Genomic DNA, 23,425 nt, shown 5'->3' with positions numbered 1-23,425 from the left:
ATCAGTACATTACTGGAAGTTTCACGTGTCATATGAAATTTATTTACTGAAACTCTGCAGTGCCTTCCAATCCCTTTTGTTTTTTACTGATGGTATTATATAGTGCCTCGTATTTATTTTAGATTTCGGTAAAATAATGATTTCGCCAGCTACGGTCATTTGCGAAGTGATGTGCTGTGAAGAAGAAAAGCAGTGAAATGATATGCATATCACTTGTAAATCTGTTATCCTAACAATATCGAAAATGGAAACATCATTATGGGACAATTGTGATACAAATTCAGACGAACAGGCGAGCAGGCATTCAAATGACTCTCATAATGCGCACGCAGCAGAAAATAAAAAAATAAAAAATAAAATAAAATAAAATACAAAATAAAAAAGGTTGGTATTTAATAGAACTCCATAAATGAGGAAGATAAGATTCCAGAAGCAGATTGTGCAAATATGCTCGAAAGTAGGAAAGCGGAAATGGATAAAACCCGGCCTTTGTCAATCTTTCTAATGGAATTGTAGATGGAACGCCATATGAGAGTTCCCAGAGGAGGAAGGCTTTGTAGAATTAAGCTCTTTAAAACCGCTTGAATCCTTTTAGAGTTTCGGGTGATGATGAGTAGAGTTAGTGACAGTAGCGGCAGTTTGGTCTTATTTGGATGTTAGCTATTATGTGAAGAGAGAAGAGAGAAAGAGAAAGATGATTAGAATTAGTATAAGCATTAGCTGAACTGTTTTGTTTGATGTTAACAGTTTTGTTGTAACGAGAGAGAGAGAGAGAGAAATGATTAGAATTGCTAACAGTAGCGTCAGTACGGTTTTATCTGGATGTTAGAGAGAGAGAGAGAGAGAGAGAGAGAGAGAGAGAGAGAGAGATTTCGTTAATTTTTATGATTGTTGTACTTCAGTAACAAATTGAAGTGATTCCAAGATCAGAATCACTCCATGTGGAAACTTCTTTTGAAAATTGTGATCATGATAATAAATATTGTTAATGTATGTCATCTTTTATTGAAATAAACATGAGGTGTTTAATCCTATGCTCAGGGATGATGTTGTAATATTATAATTGTTATAATGTTATTATTGTTACAGTAATTATTGATAGATCTGAAGGAATAGCATCATGAGAGGGTCAGGCATATTACTTCAGGATGTATATTAAAAAAAATTAGTCCAAGAGGGATTTTACGGTAGTTTTTGATCCCGTCAAGTTCCGCTTGGGAGAGATGACGTAAGGGAATGTTGCATTTCAAGATTTCATTAGCGCGAGGTGCAATCTCTGGTTGCCAGATACAGACGGTAGTGATTTATGTCACATGGGCATATGGATATATAAATAAATATCAGTATAGTATTCCGTATTCTAAATTTCACGGAATTGCTGAATAGATTTATTTCTCGATGAAATCCATGTTTATTTCTGGGTTACAACCAAAATGTATAGGTTCATCCATTATATTTTATGAGGATCCTAAAAAAAAGTGCGGAAATCATTTAACTATGTATTTCATTACTGCTTTGCCATTTTTTTTTTAAATATTGTATGTCGACAACGCATTGCTAAATGCACCACCATCGAGCCAATATGTACAAAGAAAAAAATACCGAAGATAAAGAAAGGTGCTGTTTAAAATATGAATATTAATTAGAGGTTTACCCACCATCGTTTATCTAGAAAAGCGAAATCGTTGACAAGTTGAGTAGAAAACCAAGCATCGATGACTATTAGTAGATATAATGAAGAAAAAATAATTTTTTTAGGTATTTATTTTTTCTTTAGATTTTGAAACATCATTCACATGGATATTATGTTCGTAGCCTCACATTAGCTTTTCTTCACTTAGTAAATCAGTGAAAATACAATAGTCGAAAAACACCCGCAACGCTTTGGCACCTCTCTCCACGGAACATAATGGGTTCTGATGTGAATTGTTATACGAGACGTGTGACGTGTCAAGGTGTCAGCCTGGAGAAGCAATTAAGTAGTTCTTCAAGAACGCAACCTGATATGTATGTAATTGTGTTAACCTTCCAACGCTGTGGCAGGATTTAGGATCTCCCTTCGAAAGATGTGTAGTGTTTAGGTTTAGTAATACTTTACCAATTGTTTAGTGTAGATGACCACTGTTGTTCAATATGAAACCCTCCTGTTCAGTTTATAGTACTCAAGAAGTCCACTTTCACTTGGATTTGATATTCCTTTGGATAATACCACAAGTAATTGCGCACACGTTTTGTTATGCTCGATGTACCATGGGGGTTGCGGGGGGGGGGGGGGGGGGGGGGGGGGGGGGGGGGGGGGGGGGGGGGGGGGGGGGCGGCTAAGGTGTTCGACAACGCCTCCGGGCAGGAATGGCACGGCGCTCTAGGATAGCTTATGTAGGAGTTAGTATTTTCGATCTTCTTTGAAGTTTTACCTCCAGTTGTAATTTCTGAAAAATTTTCACCCTATTTATGTAACTTTCTCTGTGCTCTAAAGTAAAGTCTTAATGAAAGCAGTGAGACTTCTAGATGAAATTTGACTTGATGTTTTTCATTGTTGTTGTAACTTGAAGTAAGTTTGTTTCATCACGATTTATGTCTATTTACGTCAACAGACCTTTCTTCTCAGAGTACTTCCGAAAAATCAAAAGATAAAACGGAATTAAAAATATTCATTGTAATTCCTCATCATCCTGAGTTTCCGCATTCTTAAGTTTTGGCTTAGGAATCTCCAAAAAAAGTAAATAAATGATGTGCTCCCTTGGGGTAGGTACTCTTTCAAGTCATATCGCTTATGTATCTCACGTGCACTTGCAATTAGTTATTTCTGCGGATTAGAGATCGTCGTTTTTGTTCTCCTCATCCTCTGTTGGGAGATAGAAGGGGAAGGCTTCACCGAGGCCAAAGCAAACAGGACCTGGCACTAATGGCTGAGCTGCGTAACACAAACAAGACGACCTATCCACAAAATATGTCCGGAATTTCCCTTATGTTGTCATCTTTGTGTTTCGACAAAAATGTTCATTGATGGTGATAAAGGTTGAGAAACTCGCTCGTTCTAGAATAGAAATAAATACATTTGAAGCTTAGACAAAGCAACCTGCACTGATGTCTTGTTTTAACTTAAGGAAGAATATTGTATAATATTATTGTTATCTATTAAAAAAATATAGGAGCTTCTTCCACTTAACATATATTCAGGTTGAGTTATTCGACGGAGAACTTTGCTTATTGTTTTTTCTCCTCGGTGTTAAGCTCTCAAAACATTTTACGCTAGAATAATTCTCTCTCTCTCTCTCTCTCTCTCTCTCTCTCTCTCCTCTCTCTCTCTCTCTCTCTCTCTAACTTTATAAATTATTGAAAGACTTAGAGAATATATGATAACTCCCACAGCACTGAACCTGTGAGCAGCGTTTCAGATGCAGTAAGATAATCATGAAGGAAGTAATATGAAGATATTGTGAAGCAAATGGGGCACAGGCTTTAGCGGATTGCAAACGTGAGCTCATTATCTCTCCGTTGCCTTCCAGTTTTTCCTTGCAATGAAGTTGTGCCTTAATTGGGACTTTTAAAAAGAACTTTTAAAAAGTGTTTGGACTGCATGTACTCATCGTATCTAAGCTGGGCCCTTTTGTATTTTTTGGAAAAAACAAAATGGAAGAGAATAAAATCGTAGTGGGGGAAGAGAGAGAGGAGAGAGAGAGAGAGAGAGAGAGAGAGAGAGAGAGAGGAGATGAGAGAGAGATGAAAACTTAATGGGGAGATAAGCTAATACTGAAAGGATTCAGTTTGTAACTGTTGGTTTTTCTCCCCTAATTATTATTTATGATAAGGAACATAATCCTACCAAACAGAAGTGAGAGAGAGAGAGAGAGAGGCGAGGAGCGAGAGAGAGAGGAGAGAGAGAGAGAGAGCACCATCACAAATAGAAATTTTACTTGAATCTTCTCTAAACAAGTGCATGTCTGTGTGTTTTTTTTATTTATTTTTTTTTGTCCTGAAATGTGAAATTGGCTGTCAAATTAACAATTTAGTAGCGTGGTAACGTTCATGAACATTCTTGTACTACTGTATACCGGTAGGTTTCCTTTCCGTTATTGAATAACTGTTCTGTTTCAAGTCGTTATTCACAACTAAGCGTCATGAAGTTTTCCTTCCCGTAGCATATTTGAAATTTCCTAGAAAATATATTATCATCAAGTTCCTTTTCCCTGTATCCTTGTGCTCGTCTCTATTAGATTTGAATATCCAGATTGGCCGTCACCAGTGAAAAGAGGTCAGCGGCAATAGCCAGCAATTCAAAAATATTAAGACCCTGGTTTGATGACGTTCATTACCTTAATAGCTTAATGATCTCGCCGACAGAACTAGAGGGGATTCATTCTCATTTTATGTAGTAACTGCAATTTATTCTTCCAAACCAGAAAATCTTAATGATGCTTATTATGAATTTTCTATAAACGGATGTCGACTAGGAGAAACATACTATAATATATCATGTGTATGTAGTGTATTATATGTTATATATATATATATATATATATATATATATATATACCTCTTTCATTTGTGTGGAACAATAAGTTAATTTTATGCATCGCCTGCGTTACCTCACCTACCAATATGAGCTAAATCAGACTGATGACCTCAACGTTATTTAAATTTTGATGAAATAAAACCTAACGGCCGCAGTCTGATTGCATATAAATTGACGCCAATTTAAAAAGTTTGAATTGCCTGGATATGTAGACGATATATGCAAAATATGACGAATTTGTTGAATCAGTTGTTCATTCTTTCCAGTTTCCGGCCACAACCCAAATTGGCCACCATGTGGAGTGACATATGTCGTCAAAATATTCGAAAACATATAATTCAGTCCTCAGTGTATTTTGGTATAAATTTCTATCAATATAATTCCGCCAAATAATTCTTCCTCTGAATGTGCCACAAAATAGATTAATAATAATAATAATAATATAATAATAATAATAATAATAATGTAATAATAATAATAATGAATAATGTAATGGGCGTAATGCTCTGTCTGTCATCAAATCACGGCCAAACGGGCTGGTCAAGATGGACATGAAACTTGGCAGGGGTAAGGTGGGGACCCCTTAGTATGGTTTGTAATGGTTTCTTTTCATCCAACTTACCCCTCTCCTTTGTAGGGGGGGGTGTAGTGAGAAGGGATTCCCTGAAACGGAGATGTTTCTGGCCGTGAAACGAGGCTGGTTATTCCCGTAGACTTACTTACTTTACGAATTTTCATTGACGTTGAACAAATAAATACATGTATATGATACGGTAGTAAATGTGGTTTTCAATGGAAAACTTCCGAGCACAAAATTTTCGCCCTGAGTGCAAGCGGTGGACTGGAAGACATACCTGATAAATGCCATAATAGATTTCTTCGCTCTTGGAGAAGAAAGTCGTACTGCCACTGCTCTTTTCTGGCATTGCAGCTACCTTACTCCACAATGGTCGAATGCTTCTACTCTCGCTTCAAGATTCCCATCAACATTACTCCTGAATCCACTTGCCAGGTGGCTGACCAACATGCCATGTGCACAGCTCTTCAGGATGACAGACTTGATCATAATTGATGAAGTCAGCCAAGGTGACAAACTGTTATTCGAATGTTTGGATCGATCATTGGCGTAACATAGGAAGAATCAGTGTTGGTTTGGAGGAATCTGCGTTCTGTTTGTTGGTGATTGGAAGCAAATTATTCCCGTTTGTGAAACGCAGGAGTCGAGCACAGATAGTCAACGCAACCTTGAAGACATCATACATCTGGAAGTCAGTAACAGAACTGAAACTATCACTCAACATGAGAGTTCGCAATTCATCCGATGCCACCTTTTGCGTCCTATCTCAGAGACCATAGGATCAGGGAACTGTTCGTACATTGAGCCCCTCCGAGAAATACGATTGAAGTTTCGCCCTGAATTTGTGCTAGAATCCTCTTCTGTTTCTGATATTTGCAAGTTTGTCTTTGATGGATTAAGTGAGAGTTATGCGGACCCATCGTGGCTATGTTCGCGAGCTGTAATAGCTTCAACCAATGAAGTCGTCAAATATTGTCAACGAGCACATGATCAACAACCCTTCCCCGAGAAAGTCGCGAATATTTCAGCTCGGACACAATAGAAGATGAAAATTATCATCAATATCCGCGAAGATGAATAACTTAAATCCATCGGGACTGCCCAGTGCACAAAATAACGTTGAAGAAGTACTGCCCGGTAATGTTGCTTCGGAATTTCGATCCTGCCAATGGACATTGCAACGGAACGAGGTACACCGTTATGGAGCTAAACTCCCACGTTATCGAAGGCAGTGTATTAGCAACGGGCCCTCACACCGGCAAACGTCTGTTCATCCCCCGGATTCCTCTGATGCCTTCGGACAACCAGTTTCCGTTCCAGTTACGGCCACAGGCAGTTTCCCATCAACCTGGCCTTCTCATTCACTGCAACAGTCGCAGGGCCAGACTTTGAATCATGTTGGCAGTGTTTCTGCCGTCACCCATGTTCACGCATGGCCAACTGTATTGTGTCGGCGATGAGCAGAGCAACTGAACTCTGCCAACTTGAAATTAAGTTGTGGACAAACTGATAATATTGTGTACAAAGAGTTCCTGTAGTAGGTTTGTATAAAAATCGCCCTTATTTTAATGTTGCTGAACAAATAGTAGGCATATAAAATTATTCACTTCTGCACCCGTATTTTATCTACGATTGGTAAGTTTGCTAGTAATAATAACAATAATAATATGCAGTTATGAATAATAAGAAAAATAATTTAAATTCTCATATATTGCCCGTGTCTTCATGATTCATGTAATCTCAATTATTTGAAGAAGAGAAAAATCACTTCGTCTGAGTTTGAGAACGCTCTTGTTCTCATTTCATCTATGTTTCTGATTTCTGTCGGAGGATTTTCTCAGTCCCAGACATCATATCTTTACCCGAGGAAAGACTTGTAGCATTTCAGTATTTGAAAACCGCTGTGAAATACCTCCATTTAAGTAATCGTGGCAAGAAAAATATTATTCACACACACACACACACACACACAGAGAAAGAAGAGAGAGAGAGAGAGAGAGAGAGAGAGAGAGAGAGAGAGAGAGAGAGAGAGAGTAGACTAGGAGAGTCTGGTTGGTTTAGGTGGGTGGTTTTGTGCAAATTCAACGGAAATAGGTTTTCCAACACCTGTTACTTTTTTTTTTTTTCTTTTTTTTTGAACAAGTAAAAAGACGGAAAGATCTGTCTTAGAGTAAAATTGCAAGACTTTTATCATGGAAATAAATGTGTATTTTTCATTTTATTGAGAATTTAGATAACTATATCTTTCTACCAACTATTCAACTATTCCGCCATCTGAAAAATTAGTTTATTCTTGCTTATTGCTTCTAAGAAGTTATACATAATTATCATGATTATTATATGAACCCTTTTTTATTTATTTACTACAGCTTTTTTGCCCTTCCAATGAGTGTTTCCAGTAGATGAAGGAATTTGTTATCAAGCGTTTGAGTCAAGGATATAAAATGCAATTTTCTAACACATTAGTAAGCTTCTTAAACCCATGCAGAGGATAATTTACCTTAACCTGCATCTTTTGCCCAACATATATATATCTATTATTAAAGGAGCTTTTCTTTGTTAAAATGTGGAACAACATTATACTGATAGCATCAGTTTACATTTTAAACGCGACAAAACTGTTTTATAATTCAAACCATGTCTTCCCGGAAGTCACGAATTGCAAAGGAAGCATATGAGGCCTGAGACATAAAAAGCAAATAAAAAGAGATGGAAGAGCCGTGAGAGGAGAACAAAAGGTTTAAAAGAGATTTGGTAGGAAAATACAAGAAATCTTCGTGATGTGATGAGTGAGAGCAATGTGACATACAGTACACTGAATATAAAACGGAAGGGAATAAAAATGTAGGAGATATGAATCAATATATAAAAGCCATAAGGTAAATCGAATACAATTGGTTTTAAGACTTATGACGTCATTCTAGATCAAAGGGTGGGATGTGAGGTAGGTTATACCAAGTTTTAAGGTCAAGTAGATGTGATGTCAAATTTATAATTTAAGTCAGGTTGTGTAAAAAAAACTTATGTAAATATCGAAAGTTCAGTAAGCCTAGTAGACTCGAATAAAAAAAATTAGGAACATAAAACTTGGAAGAAAATTGAAATGACAAGCCCAAAAATTAATGAGATATGGAACAGGAGAAATCAAACCTGAGTCCGTTATTGAATTTACCTTTAGCAATTATGTACTTACTAGTTTTTTAAGCCACTAATTTTGCGCCCACATCCTTTAGTTTTTTTTTTTTTTTAACATATGTGAATTCTATATACCTGGATATTGTAAGTTATGTTCATGGTAACTGAGATTGTATTGATTTTTAGCAGAAGAAAACTAAGTTTTGACAGCATATTAGGTAGACCAAAGACGACCAGCCAAGCACGAATATTTTTGTTTTCAGAGAGAGAGAGAGAGAGAGAGAGAGAGAGAGAGAGAGAGAGAGAGCGAGTGCTTACATCTGTTAAAACATGCCCGAAATGGTTTTAAGGAGAGAGAGAAGTGCATGTTTTTCTATGTTAACAAATATGAACTGAAGATAAAGGGGGCAGATAATAATAAATATGAATGGATGCTAAAAGGGTCAGTCAGCCCGGCAGACAAACAGAAATAAATCTGTCATTTTAAAACGCTGACCAAAGATATAAGAAAAAGTGTAGTTGAAACTGTATCATAAGCGTATTCTTCAACTCATCAATTTGGTGTACCATCCGCTTGCAGTTGGTGGTTCGTTATTTAATGCCAAGAATCTTGAAGGCGAAAGGGTGAGGCAAATTTAAGTCTGTGTTTGACTATCTCGTAATCAGGAAATTTGTGCAGCCAAATATTTAGGAAACGAGAGATGCCCATGCCAAGGAAAAAAGGAACAAAATTGGTTTCCAAGGTTTTCTGGCGAACGCCAAGAAACCGTGTGGACAGGAGAAAAAAATATTGGAGCAGGTATTCGTATTAGGTAATTTAAGAGTTGAGAGATTGGCACTTTTCGCAACTCAAGAAGTTTTAATAGTAGAAATTTTTGAGTGGTTGAAATTGAAAAGCTCAGATGTTTTTTCTATTGAATATTCTTATTTGTAATTAGCATATAAAATGCTCGATGCATATCTGTTCTGCCAAAGTAGCGCTGACAGATATAAGGCTATCTAGCCAAAAGACGGAAAGGCAATAGGGATTTGACCTCGAAGCACACAAAATGTGCGAATGCAGGTAGGATAATGAAAAAAAAAATTATAAGGGAAAATTTTTTAAGTGTAGAAAATGACGATGGAAATTCACTGGCAGTTTTTGTAAATACTGACGAAACTAGAAAAATGAAATGGACAATAACTGATTTACTTCAATTATCGTAATGGAATTGTAAATGGGATGTCTTGCGAAGATTAATAGTAGATGAAAATTCCGTCTAAATTTATTATTATTATTACTATACCAGGTAAATTGTTCTCTGCTTTGCTCAACAGAAGGACGCTTATTGTCAATCGAACTTTGCATTATAATTATAAAAGCTTTAATTAGCATTTTTTTCATTTCGGAAGTTGGAGCTAAGTAATTTTATTTTTCATTAATGTAATGCGTTTGAGTAGAGCAAGACTTCACCCTCTGAGTTCAGTCTAAGAGAGTCAGAAAATGAATAATCGGCACTTATCCACAAAATAGCTGAGGTAGCATGAAAGCTAGTAATCATAATACTGGTAATAACAGTAATAATATTGGTGAGAAAAAAAAATATGCATTGAGAGTAATAACAGTTAGTGCACATATTATATAAATTAAATTTCAACTAGAGACCTTAGGTGGTTACAGTAGTCAGGTCCAGAGGGCTAAATACAAAAATTGAATGTAAAAAAACTTTAACTTGATAGTAATCACAGTAATAATGAAAAATTGAAATATCAGCAATAAATGTAATAATGACAAAATCTGCAGATGACATCTTGCCAATACAGAGATTAAGTCCTTTAGGGGACAAAGGCCTCATTTTCCCATCTTTCCCACAATTTAGATCTTCTTCTTGCTTCACTCCTTAGGATGCTTTGTATGAGCGAGTTGCTGCTGTTTCTCACTCGGGTTACCAGACTGGACATTGTTCGCCTAACAATGATTTTTAAATTGTCCAGGTGGTTTACTATGAACATCTGTGTGGCGGAGTGGTAGCGGGGAGTGTTTGTGAGGCGTCTCAGAATGTCATTGTGCACAACAGTGATGGTCTCTTGGGTATAGTTCGTCCAGAGGGAACACCCATAGATACTGGAAGAGCAGCAGTTTCACGCCTCGGTGACAGAAGGCAACCTCCTTGCAATCATATTGCCAGTTGCACATACTTTACGACGCCTCTGTTCAATGTCTGCCGTATCTTTTAGGTCGTCGGTGATAATGTGACCCAAATACGGAAATTCGTGCACAAACTCCAGCCGATGGTTTATTCCGAGGAAAATTTGTTTGTGGTTCTGCAATATGCTTAAGCGATCTCGGGAGCAGCGACATGCACTGGGTCTTGGTTTCGTTGTAGATTATATCAAATTCCTTTGCATATTAGCGGCAAGTGTCGATGAGTCGTTTGGAGACCTTGCACTGATGGGGAAATCAGAACCATTTCGTCGGCGTAACGGAGGTTGTTTATAGTTGTTTCATTGACGGTGCATCCGATTGGGAGTGAGTTCAGTTTGACATTCAAGGCATCTGTGTACGTATTAAAAAGGTATGGAGAGAGAATGCCCCCTTGCCGAAGCCCGTTTAGGGAGCCGAAGGTGTACGATAATACGTTACCCAATTTAACACAGAATTGCATTGTGGAGAACCAGCAATGTAAAATGCCAATTAGATACAGGGGTGTGCCCCTTTTATGCAGCTTCAGGAAGAGCTTCAGGTAGTTTACTCTGTCAAATGCTTTTCTCACATCTACAAAACAAAGGAGAATATGGAAAGGCTGATGATAGGTGGTAGTTCAGCAATTCTTTCAGTATGTAGATGCAGGTGTCGGTTGAGTGGTTTGCTTTAAACCCGAACTGGTTGTCAGTGGTGTGTAAAAAGAGGAGAAGTCTCACTAGAAGAAACCGACTCGAGTATCTTCGAAACGATCGTTGTGATTGCAATCGGCTGGCAGTTGTCAGGGTTAGCTTGTTTTATATTAATGGTATCAAGAAAACTAAGAGAGGGAGTCTGGAAGAAACCGGTGAATTATTCACGCATTGAATAGGGCAGCTAGCAAAATGTAAATTATCGGATGGCAGAATTTGAAAGCCTCTGCAGGAAGACCAATCACAGCCGGGCGATTTATTCTTATGGTAGGCTGTTTATGCATCGCTGATGTTACCTGGCGTAATACGGTCTGCAAAATGAAATTGAATGTTGTCAGTAAGGAGGTTATCTACATCCCTTCTGGAATCTTGATCATTTATGCAATTCAGGATATTGTTGAAGTGATCGCCGCACATACTTGCGATAGCTTCGTCTCCGACTGCTTCCCCAACTCTCTTTAATAGCTTTTTAGTTTTGGGATTCAAGGACTGGATATCTTTCCAACACGAGGATAATCACCAGATTCTAAGTTTTCTAGACATTGCATCGGCTCTTAGTTGTTTTTCGTTTAACCCTGCAGTGCTTAAGAGCAAGTTTTTGAACTGCACTCTCGCAGTAGCCATCTTGCTTGGTGAGACGTACCCGCGTGAAGTCACAATAATCAACAGATATCACAAGTTTAACATACGACTAGAATTTGAGAAATATCTAGAAGTGTTCGTGAACTATCGGTGATAAGATTAGTGTGAAATAGTAGGATAAAGCGTCTTCTAAGTTAGTTTATCAAGTGTAATACTATAAATCAGAACAAGATGGCAGTAAGTTCCAACTGCGGGAAGAGGTGGCGTAATTTGTCGTGTTTTAGCAGATTCGCAATACGATGAGGTAGCAGGAAGGGAACTGGCATTTCTCATCTATGAAATCAGCAACAGTCCTAACCAAAAAGATACAAAAGCATTCATAGATATATTAGAAGGATATAATCCTTCAAACTGGAACAAATCTAATGAAAAACATCTTGAAAATAATTGAAGAAGTTCCAAATAAAATCCAAGTGGTCAAGAGCTCATAAAGAAAATATACATAATCCAAACATATTCCGACAAAGAAAATGAATAAGGTGAATCTTGTGAATATCCTAATTGATGCATTAGGAAAAAGAATGCCAAAAGCATGCAAACTGTGTAAGGTTTGGTATAGCATAGTCAATCCACAAAACTAATCAGAAAATGTGCTGCATGCAACATTCCGACCCATCCACAGTGTGCTGATGGTAATACAAGATTTGAGAAAAGATACAAGAATTTTTTGTTCAACATGTCTATCATGGATAGACAATGTTATTAAATCAAGATTGAATGTACAAATAGTTGAGGATGAAGAAGAAGAGGAAGAGGAAGAAGAAGAAGAAAAAGAGAAGAGGAAAACGGAAGAGAAGTAAACAAAAATGAAATGACAGAAAAAAATAAGGAAAACAAAGAACAAGATAAAAGTATGGATGCAGAGTACTCATTGATACTACATATGAGCAATAAAGCAGCATACCTACGAAGAAATAAATTACGATATTGACAACAGAAAAGCAAATCCCGAAGAGGCTCTACCCAGATCTATACAATGACGGGAAAGAGGAAAAAATAGACAAGAAAGACAAAATCTGCAACCTTTTGTTTTGAAAAGAGGGAATTGCAGATTTGGAGAAATGATGTTACTACAAAACATCCTAAAGATATGTCAAAACTATGAAATATATGGTAAATGTGCATACTTAGATGGATATGGGGATGATTGTCAGAGATCTGCATCCAAAAATATGTAAAAAACCTAAAAGAAGGAAAAGGATGTAAGTTCGACAAAAAATGCAAATATATGCACCCTGTATCCCATGAATCATAATCAAATAAATAACCAACCAAGTAATAAAATCCAAAATAAGAAAGAAACAAATAAAGAGAGAAATCAAGAATATCAGGTAAAAGAGAAAAGCAAACCAACAATGAGATATGCAGAGGTGTCAGCAAAAAATTTCAAAGCATCAGCTCCGAAATTCTACTCAAGAGATAATAACTGTATTTATTATGCAAGAGGATATTGCAGAGAACGGAGAAAATTGCAGATTCAGACACAAAATTAATAATTATGATGAAGGAAGATCAAATATTATGGAAAAGTTGGATTTTTTAATGTCAGAATTTCTGGAAATGAAGAAAAGAACATGCCAGAACAGGAAAGAGACATGGGAAAATCCTTATTACTACCAGTATTAAATGAAGGAGAAAACACGCAAACCATCATAGTGATGAATGCGCAGGGTTTAGTTACGATAACTCAAAAAGAAAATAGAGTACTTAGAAGAACTAACCCAAATGAAAAGAAAATAGATATAATGAATATAAGTGAAACCTGGTATTCCCAAGAGACTGGGAATGATGATCAAATAAAAGGGTTCCAAACTTATAGATCAGATAGAAAAAATAGGAATCAAGGGGGAACCGCAATATATGGGAAAGACAAAAAACAAGGAAAAATATATGAGAAATATGGTAACTCAGAATGTGAACTAATAGCGTAGAATTTGAATCTGAAAAATTGATGAACATAGTAATATATAGACCCCCTAATACTAAAGATTTGTTTGACTTAATAATTAAAAAATTGGAAAATTGGATGATATATGTATAAATCACAAGGACTGGACTATTCTCCTATCTGGTGACTTCAACTTTCTTTCGTAGAATGGAAAGAACGAATAGGAGATTGTGGTTGTACTTATACATATAAAAAAGAGAGTAATAAGTAGTGCAGAAGATAAGAGGCAATTTGAAAAGCTATTAGATATGCTACTAGAATACAACATTCAACAAATAAATCACCTGCCAACAAGAAAGGGAAAAATACCTTTAGACCTAGTATTTTTGTGAACGAGGATGAATTAGTTAAAGTTAAATAATAGTTTATAATGCGAGTATTTCAGACCATAATGTCATAGATTACAGTTCATTCCAAAGCAAGTGAAAAATAGAGATAAGCAAGAAATGAAAAGTGGAAGGATATGGAAAATACAACTCTACAGTAAAAATATAAAATGGTCCGAAAATTAATGAAGAATTAAACAAAGATTGGGATAACATTTTCGTAAGTGATGACATAAGGGTAAATACGGAGATATTATATAAAAATATTGGAGAAAATAGTGGAAAAATATATACCGAAGAAGAAAAGTAAACATCATTCATGCATACCAAGAGACAGAAGGATCTTGTTCCAGAAAATCAGGGGAAGAGTGGAAAAAAAGGTCTTGCAAAAGAAAAAAATGCATGGAAAAGTTATAGAACTAAAAAGTAATATAGAAAATGCAGAACAAAAGATTATACAATCAAAAGAAAATGAAAAACGGGACTTGGAAGAAAAAACCCTATTAAATATCAAGCAAAACCCCAAACTATTATACTCATATGCGAAGAAGATGAATAAAAGAAGAATAGAAATAGGCCCACCTCTGGAGAATTGAAGGGAGATTAACGAATGAAAAAAAGGAATTTGCGCATACTGGCAGAACGATATAAGAGAGAATTCACATCTAGAATAGATAATGAAGATAATGATATAGAAGTAAGGGATGAAAATAGTGAATATTTAGCTGACATAGATATTAATGAAGCTGATATTGTGCAGGCTATTAATGAAATTAAAAATGGAGCTTGCTGCAGGGCCTGATGGAATTCCTGCTATTTTGTTAAAGAAAGTAGTTCATTCTATCGCAAAGCCACTTGCAATATTATTGAAGACAAAGTGTAGTATACAGGCAAGATATATGATGAGACAAAATTAGCATAATATTACCCCTACTTTCAAAGTGGATCAAGACTAGAGCAAGTAATTATAGGCCTGTGAGTCTAACATCACAATTATGAAAGTGTATGAAAGGGTAATGAAAGAAAATATTATGAAACATTTAATAAAAAATAATTTGTTTAATAAAGGACACATGGTTTCGTACGGTACCCGAAAAAAGTACACAAACCAACTGTTAGTCCACCGTGAGAACATATTCAAAAATATGAAAAGCGGAAATGAAACAGATGTGGTTTATTTAGACTTTGCAAAACGCTTTTGATAAAAGTAGACCATAATATATTAGCGAAGAAAAATTAGAAAACACAATATCGTGGATAAAGTAGGAAAATGGTTAAAAGAATTTTTACACAACAGAAAACAGATAGTTATTGCAAACGACGCGAAATCGGATGAAGCCAAGGTATATCCGGTGTGCCGCAAGGTACGGTGTTAGCTGCAATACTGTTTTTTTATTATGATTGAAGACATAGACAATAATGTTAAGGATTCGGTAGTGAGTAGTTTCGCAGATGACACAAGAATAAGTAGAGAAATTACTTGGTTATGAAGATAGGAAACGCTCTACAAAGAGACCTTAACAAAGTATATGATTGGGCAGAGGTAAATAGGATGGTAATTTAACTCTGATAAATTTGAATCAATAAATTATGGAGACAGAGAAAGAAAAGCTATATGCATATAAGGGACCTAATAATGAGACCATCAAAAATAAAGGAAGCAGTTAAAGACCTTGGTGTGATGATGAATAGGAAACATGTTATGCAATGATCAATAGCAACCTCTGTTGGCAAAATGTAAAGCAAAAATGGGAATGTTGTTACGGCACTTCAAAACAAGAAAAGCTGAACACATGATTATGCCTTTATAAAAACATATGTTCGTATGTCCACTTGAATATTGCAATATGATATGGTACCCACACTATCAAAAGGATATTGCACAAATAGAGAGTGTACAAAGGTCCTTTACAGCTAGAATAGAAGAAGTTAAGGACCTAGACTACTGGGAAAGACTACAATTCTTAAAATTATATAGTCTAGAAAGGAGAAGAGAACGCTACATGATAATTCAGGCATGGAAACAGATAGAAGGAATAGCAGAAAATATCATGGAACTAAAAATATCAGAAAGAGCAAGCAGAGGTAGATTCATAGTGCCCAAAACTATACCAGGAAAAATAAGGAAAGCACACAGGACATTAATCCACTACGCACCAGCATCGATAATGCAGCGTCTATTCAATGCTTGTTTTGCCAGCTCATCTGAGGAATATATCAGGAGTGAGCGTAGATGTGTTTAAGAATAAGCTCGACAAATATCAAACTGCATCCCAGACCATCCAAAGATTGGAAGATGCAAAATAATACCGGAAGATGGTACTAGCAACTCTCTGGTAGACATTAGAGGTGCATCACACTGAGGGACCTGGGGCAACCCGAACAAGATGTAAGGTCTGTAAGGTAAGGTCTGTCCCTCATTAGTAATGGCAGTGGTTGCCCTTCCTAGGCGTTACCATTTTCTGCCTCCACAGTAAAAACATTTCTCGTGAGTATGATATACAGATCTTTAACCAAGTCATTCCATCCAGGTATATTACGAGAAGTTACCTTGACGAAATCTATAGGCAATCCTGCCCGAAGCAAGCATAGCGGAGATTATGTTTCGAATACAATTCATTCAGATCCCTACCTGTGGTGGTCATTTCTACAATTGTGTTAGTACAAAGTAAGGCGTCTGGCCGGTTGAACTATTGACCGCAACCTGGTTTCCGTCTGGTCGCCCTAAAGTATCTGGTTTTCTGTTGGTTTTTTAAAATCCCAGTTTACCGCTGATGGCGATCAGTTAGGAGGTTCACGGTAGGGAGGGATGGGTACTGAATGACACCTGTAATGGGATGTGGATCGTAAGCCCGTTGCAAGGTCAAAGCGAATATTGGCAGGTCATATAGAATCATGAAGTTGTGGAGATGTAATGCAGTTGTCCAGCCAGGATGTTGTCATAGCGTCCGCTCTATTATGTACATATGAATAGGAGGAGGGAGGGAGGAGCGTTACATCGCTAATTTGGAGAGCATGATTTTGACAGAAGCGAGTAAGTTCATTATAAAATTGTATATATACACCGTATATATACTATAATATACTATATATACTAATATATATATAATATATATATATATATATCTAAGGTTTCTGTTCACTGCTTGGAAAGATTCTCAAATAATATATAAATACGTTTCGTAAATATAAACGGTTAATCGTTCAACAACTGGACAAAGGATGTTATTAATTCTTAATTTGCACACATTTATGCCATACTGTTCTCTCTCTCTCTCTCTCTCTCTCTCTCTCTCTCTCTCTCTCTCTCTCTCGACTCATCTCAAAATAGAGAGAGAGGGGTGAGGTAAAAGCTTATATTTATGGCCAGATAATGAAATTTCCTTCAAGTAAATTACCGAATATTTCATTTGGTGTCATGTCAAATTACTTTTATTCGTGTGATATTAACCTGTTCATTCTTACGTAAATGCAAGAGCCCCATCTCATGGTATGTTTCTCCTAATTTTACAATACTTTTTTTTTAACATTCTGCACTAAAAAGTTTGTAAATTATCCTACAAAAACCAATGATGACAAAAGAAAAGAAAACAGACCCCTTAGAAATTAAGTTATACCTTTGATTTTGCAGATACAGAATTCAAAACGTCAGAATCTTTTCTTAGCTACTATGATCATCTGTTCATTTTGTCTTTATTTAACCTCAAAAAGAATGAACCATTTGATTTCATTTATCCCAAGCACATGGAATACTACGAAAGAATGAAATCCCCGGTGGGAGGTCGAGGATAAATCCCCATGTTTGCCCTCTCATGTTCAACCATTAGCCGATGAAGAGAGAGAGAGAGAGAGAGAGAGAGAGAGAGAGAGATAAGCCTGAAATACCATGAGACACAAAACTAAGTGTAAAGGTCAGCTAGGCTTTCAAAAGAAGGATTTCGATCTCAAAAAAGAATCAAGGCCATGATTCAACCTCCAGCTTATGTTTTATTTTAAAAATTCTTTTGTACTGTTTAACATGCAAATTATTATTCTATACATTTTCATTCTAGTAGATAAATCACAAATATCCAATACCAAAATTCCTGTATCTTTAACTCAACGCGAAACACCTTTTTCAGATCTTTTTGGGCTTTTCCATAGGGATTTCCTACACTTGTTTCTATCACAAAATTCACTCTTCCCGTTTCGTGCATTCTACTGGACTTCCACAAATCAATGATTTACTGTTTTCAGTCTGTTCAGTAGCTTTGCTGTAGTGTCAGTATATTTTAGAATAAATGGGTTCTTCTATAGTAGTTTAATTTGTCTGCATGACATATTCCTTTTTATACTATGGTTTTTTCATTCATTTTACGGAATTTTCTATGGCAAACCTTTCCTCCCTCGTGTTGGTTATCTCAGTCTCAGCACTTGTCTATTACTCATTGCTACCTGAAATATAATTTCAGCCGTTTCGCCTGAAACTCGTAATGCGACATCGATCTGTCCCCTTCACTATATACACTCACCATTTCTAATGTTTTCCGTACAAATGTCACGTCAAGTTTCTTCGTTTTTGTTTTCTCTCCTGTTAAATTACTTCATAGTTTCCTTCTCATTTGCCGAACATGAGGCCGGTAATCTGTGCTCGGGTTTCCTCGCTTCCCCGAACTCATTAGCATTACACAAAAGTTTAAAACAGATCTCGCTTAAGGAACTAGTTCAGTTATTATTAAAACTAAAACCGCATCGATTATCGTTCCACGTAAATAATTAATAAGTAAATTTCTTAGCGAAATAAAGAAAGCGTAATCGCATCTCAATGGTTGAGGAATCAAGATCTCTCTCTCTCTCTCTCTCTCTCTCTCTCTCTCTCTCTCTCTCTCTCTCGCAAATTCCTAGAAACAGTTCTCGTATTGTTATGGAGATGCTTTACTCTCACAATATAACATTCGAGGAAAGATTATCTTGCTTCCTTTCTGAAATACAATATCACCTGCGGGCTCTATAACAAAAGGGATACAGAAGTTATATACCTGAATCTCAAACAATACCAACAACAAAAGACATAATGACGGTCTCTGTTCCATTTGAGAGAGAGAGAGAGAGAGAGGAGAGAGAGAGAGAGACTTATCTGATTAACGAGAACGATCTTGCATACCCCAAAACTGATTATCTGATTAACAAGAACGATCTTGCATACCCCAAAACGTAGTGGCATTAATGAAGAGCGAGATATTTCCAAGGAGAAAATATTCAACATATTCAAGAATCGTGAAATAGAATAAAGTTTACTAAAAGGAAGATTAGGAACAAATGAAACAAGACAAAGTATCAAAGAAAAGGGGTCCTGTTTCTGACTCTCTTAGACTGAAACTCAGAGGGTGAGGTCTTCCTCTACTCAAATGCATTACACGAATGAAAAATAAAATTACTTAGTTCCAACCTCCGCAAAGAAAAAATGCTAAGTAAAGCTTTATACCTATAATGCAAAGTGGCTTGACAATAAGCGTCTTCTGGTGAGCAAAGCAGAGAACAATTTATCCGGTATAATAATAATAATAATAATAATAATAATAATAATAATAATAATAATAATAATAATAATAATAATAATAATACGAACTGTGGCGCCGTGGCAGAGTGGGTTAGGTCGTCAATGGACTGGTTAAGCAACATTGGGGCTGGTCAGTCGTTGGATGGGTGACCGCTCTCCTTGGCGTTGATTCCTTGGAAAGGATCTTTACCATAATTTCCTCAGTCTACTCAGCTGAAATGAGTACCTATCCCTGATGGGGTAGGGTCCAGCTATGGGTTAAATAGCAAAACTCAGCAATGATGTTAACAAATGAAGGTATTAAAACGAAAACGACATAAATGGAACCTCTGGCAACAGAGGACCTTTCGTCCGGCAGCCAGGTATTCAGCCCAATTGAATTGGAAGACGGTTCAGCAACTGTCCACCACAACGGACAGTAACCAACAGCCTGAGATTGGAGATAATAATAATTATAATAATAATTATAATAATGATAATAATAAATTTCGTCGGAATTATCGTCTACTGTTAACCTTCGCAAGACATCCCATTTACAATTCCATTACGATGATAGGTAAATCAGTTATTTACTAGTTTAGACAGTATTGCAAAAAACTGCCAGTGACTTTGCATCGTCATTTTCTACACTTAAAATATTTCCCCTTATAATCTTCTTTTTCATTATTCTACCTGCATTGGCACATTTTGTGTGCTTCGAGGGCTACATAGCGCTATTTCTGTCGGCGTTACTATGGCAGAACATATACGCATCGAGCATTTTATATGCTAAATATAAATAAGAAAATTCAATAGAAAAAACATCTGAGCTTTTCAATTTCAACCACTCAAAAATTTCTACTATTAAAAATTCTTGAGTTGCAAAAAGTGCCAATCTTTAAACTCTTCAATGACCTAATACGAATACCTGCTCCAATATTTTATTCTCATGTCCACACGGTTTCTTGGCGTTCGCCAGAAAACCTTTGGAGACCATTTATTTCCTTTTTTTCCCTGGCAATGGGCATCTTTACTTACTAAAAATATTTGGCTGCACAAATTTCCTGATTACGAGTAGTCAAACACAGACATAAATTTCCCTTGCCCTTTCGCCTTCACGATTCTTGGCATTAAATAAACGAACACCAACTGCAAGCGGATGGTAAACCAAACTGATAAGTCGAAGATACGCTAATGATAGAGTTTTCACTACATTTTTTCTTATATCTGTTGGTCAGCGTTTTAAATTGACAACTTTATTCCTGTTTGTCTGCCAGGCTGACTGACCCTTCCAGCTTCTCTCTCTCTCTCTCTCTCTCTCTCTCTCTCTCTCTCTCTCTCTCTCTCTCTCTCTCTCTCCCTAACTGAAAACAAAAATATTTGTGCTCGGTTGGTTGTCTTTGGTCTACCTGATATGCCGTCAAAACTTAGTTTTCTTCAATTGCTAAAAATCAATACAATCTCATTTGCCATGAACAGGTATACAGAATTCACGTAAAAAAAAAAAAATCTAAAGGATGTGGGCGCAATTGTGGCTTAAAAAATAGTAAGCACTTAATTGCTAACATGTAAATATTCAATAACAGACAATGTAAGGCCAAGTTACAGATGATAAGACATGAACCATGGATCGAAAATATTAGCCCAATAACGAGCCAGTTATGGAAGTACCGACGCCAAAAAGTGTGATTTTACGTAGTAATAAGATATAATAATTAATATGAACATATTATTCTATCCAGGCATACAGTAAAGCACTGTTTTCGTTTTCGAACTTTGAAACATGAACGGAACGAAATGGACGATAATCTTTCCTTGTTAACTCTGATGCTGAATCGAAACTTTACTGTGCAGAAAAAAATACATTTCAACGTTCCATTGTTCATCTGAAGCAGGTCTGTATTGCTCCTTTGAGACTGAAGGCCTTCCCTTAAACTTTACCCCTCCTCTTTATCTCGCACACCGTCGCAATTACCGAGCTCGAGTTTGCAGTATCTCTTCCTTCATCTTGCCGAGAGACGAAGAAAGTTCTTCCGTCTCATGAACTCAGCACAAATACAGTCCGACACTAATGACTCACATGGCAAGACAACAAGGCGATCTATCCACGGACGAGGCGCCGAGGATTTGTTTTTGATGCTGTTATTGTGTTCACCTGTGTTAAACTTCAATGACTGGCCCAAATCAGGTATTCACTCCAATGACAAAGACCAATGGTGTTCTTCACGATCTCGTATTGCCCTTAGTAATCGGGCACAGAGGGCTTCCAAGGACAGGTTTACAGACCAGAATGAATGCTGGAGTCTTTTGAATAATAAAATCCTTTTTCGGCTCACTTTAATTTCTTATGTTAAAATCATGCAATTTTTTTTTTCAAAAACTGAGTATACCTTTCTTATTTAAACTATGTACTTCCTTTTCCTCATAAAATAATGACCACTTTCTCGCACCAAATTTCAGAAAACGGAGATACAGTTGTCATGGTAAAAGAATAAGACCAGTGCACACGGAGTATAAATTAAAAAACAACATAAAACTTTTCATAACCAAAATAGGTCAAAGGGCTATGAATTATAAATAATACAGAAAAAAAATCTGGAGTTTCATAATTCAAATCAAGTGGGTAAATGCCGAAATCTTAAGCCTTCTACTAAAAGAAAATGTGAAACGGAATTTAAATACTGTAACGCAAAAGAGAGAGAGAGAGAGAGAGAGAGAGAGAGAGAGAGAGAGAGAGAGAGAGAGAGAGAGAGAGATGATGGATTTGCAACAATATGGTGAGTTAGATATCTTGAGCCAGTTTAAATATAGTGATAATAATGGGCATTACAGCATAAAAACGAATTTTTAAAAAATCTTCTAACTGTAAAAGGAAATATGCTGTGAGATAATATTAATCCCACAACATGAAAGTGCCAAAAAATATTTCCTCACAACTGCGTAATTATCAACTAATTCGGTTTCTATCTGGAGGAGGATTTTCAAGTTATTAATTCGAGGTGTGGTCATCCAAAAAATAAATAAAGGACCCTCCATCAAAATGATATCGGCATTTTCATTTAGCTCAAAAAAATAATCTAACGCAAATAATAACTTAGATTATTGTTAATATTCTTTTGTTAATCCGTGATTTTTCCGCAATTTTGTCATGGAATATATTGGCAATAAAATAAATTCTGTCTTTTCTAAATTTATCGCTAACCATCGATAGTCTTCGAATTCATGTGTTTACAATAGTATACAAAGATATAATGCAACTTCATGTATAATTTTATAATCTCTCTTACCTACACCTTGCATTTCTACTTTGATTTTTAAATCTTAATTTAAGGGAAAATAAACTTACTCTTTTTTTTTTTTTCAATTCGAAACGAACGCGTCGTTTTAAGGATTTATATTCAGTTCAATGTAATGATATGACTCAAACTTTTCAGCAACGTTAAAATTACTTTTTCCTTGCATGCAAATTCGGCAGACACTTATTTATTTACAAACATGACCCTCACCCCCACCCCCCGTATCCTTCATTGTATCCTCTCGGTTTTAGAGATTCATTACGGCGCTTTTAATTAACGTCTGGAGTAGTAATTAAGCAACAGCCACCTCTTGGCTCCCCTCCACTTACCAAACTACCAACTCCTTCCTTAATGAGGAGGAAGATTCCCGTCAATTCGTTATTGCTTTGCCTTTCCGACGTTGGTTCGTTTAGATTAAGCCGGTTTTTTTTTTTTTTGTTTTTTTTTTAAACACAGGGCCTTCCAAAAAGCATGTAGGCTTTAAATGGGTTAAGAGACCTGGTAAGGACCTCGGGACTCTGCACAACCAATCAAGACGGCTTTCCTACGTTAAGCTTTTGTTAAACCCGCTAAACCTCTTTGCATTTGTAAAG

This window comes from Macrobrachium nipponense, chromosome 5 (genome assembly GCF_015104395.2).
Source record: "Macrobrachium nipponense isolate FS-2020 chromosome 5, ASM1510439v2, whole genome shotgun sequence".
Classification (NCBI taxonomy): Eukaryota; Metazoa; Arthropoda; class Malacostraca; order Decapoda; family Palaemonidae; genus Macrobrachium; species Macrobrachium nipponense.
Note: the sequence above shows the minus strand (reverse complement) of the source record.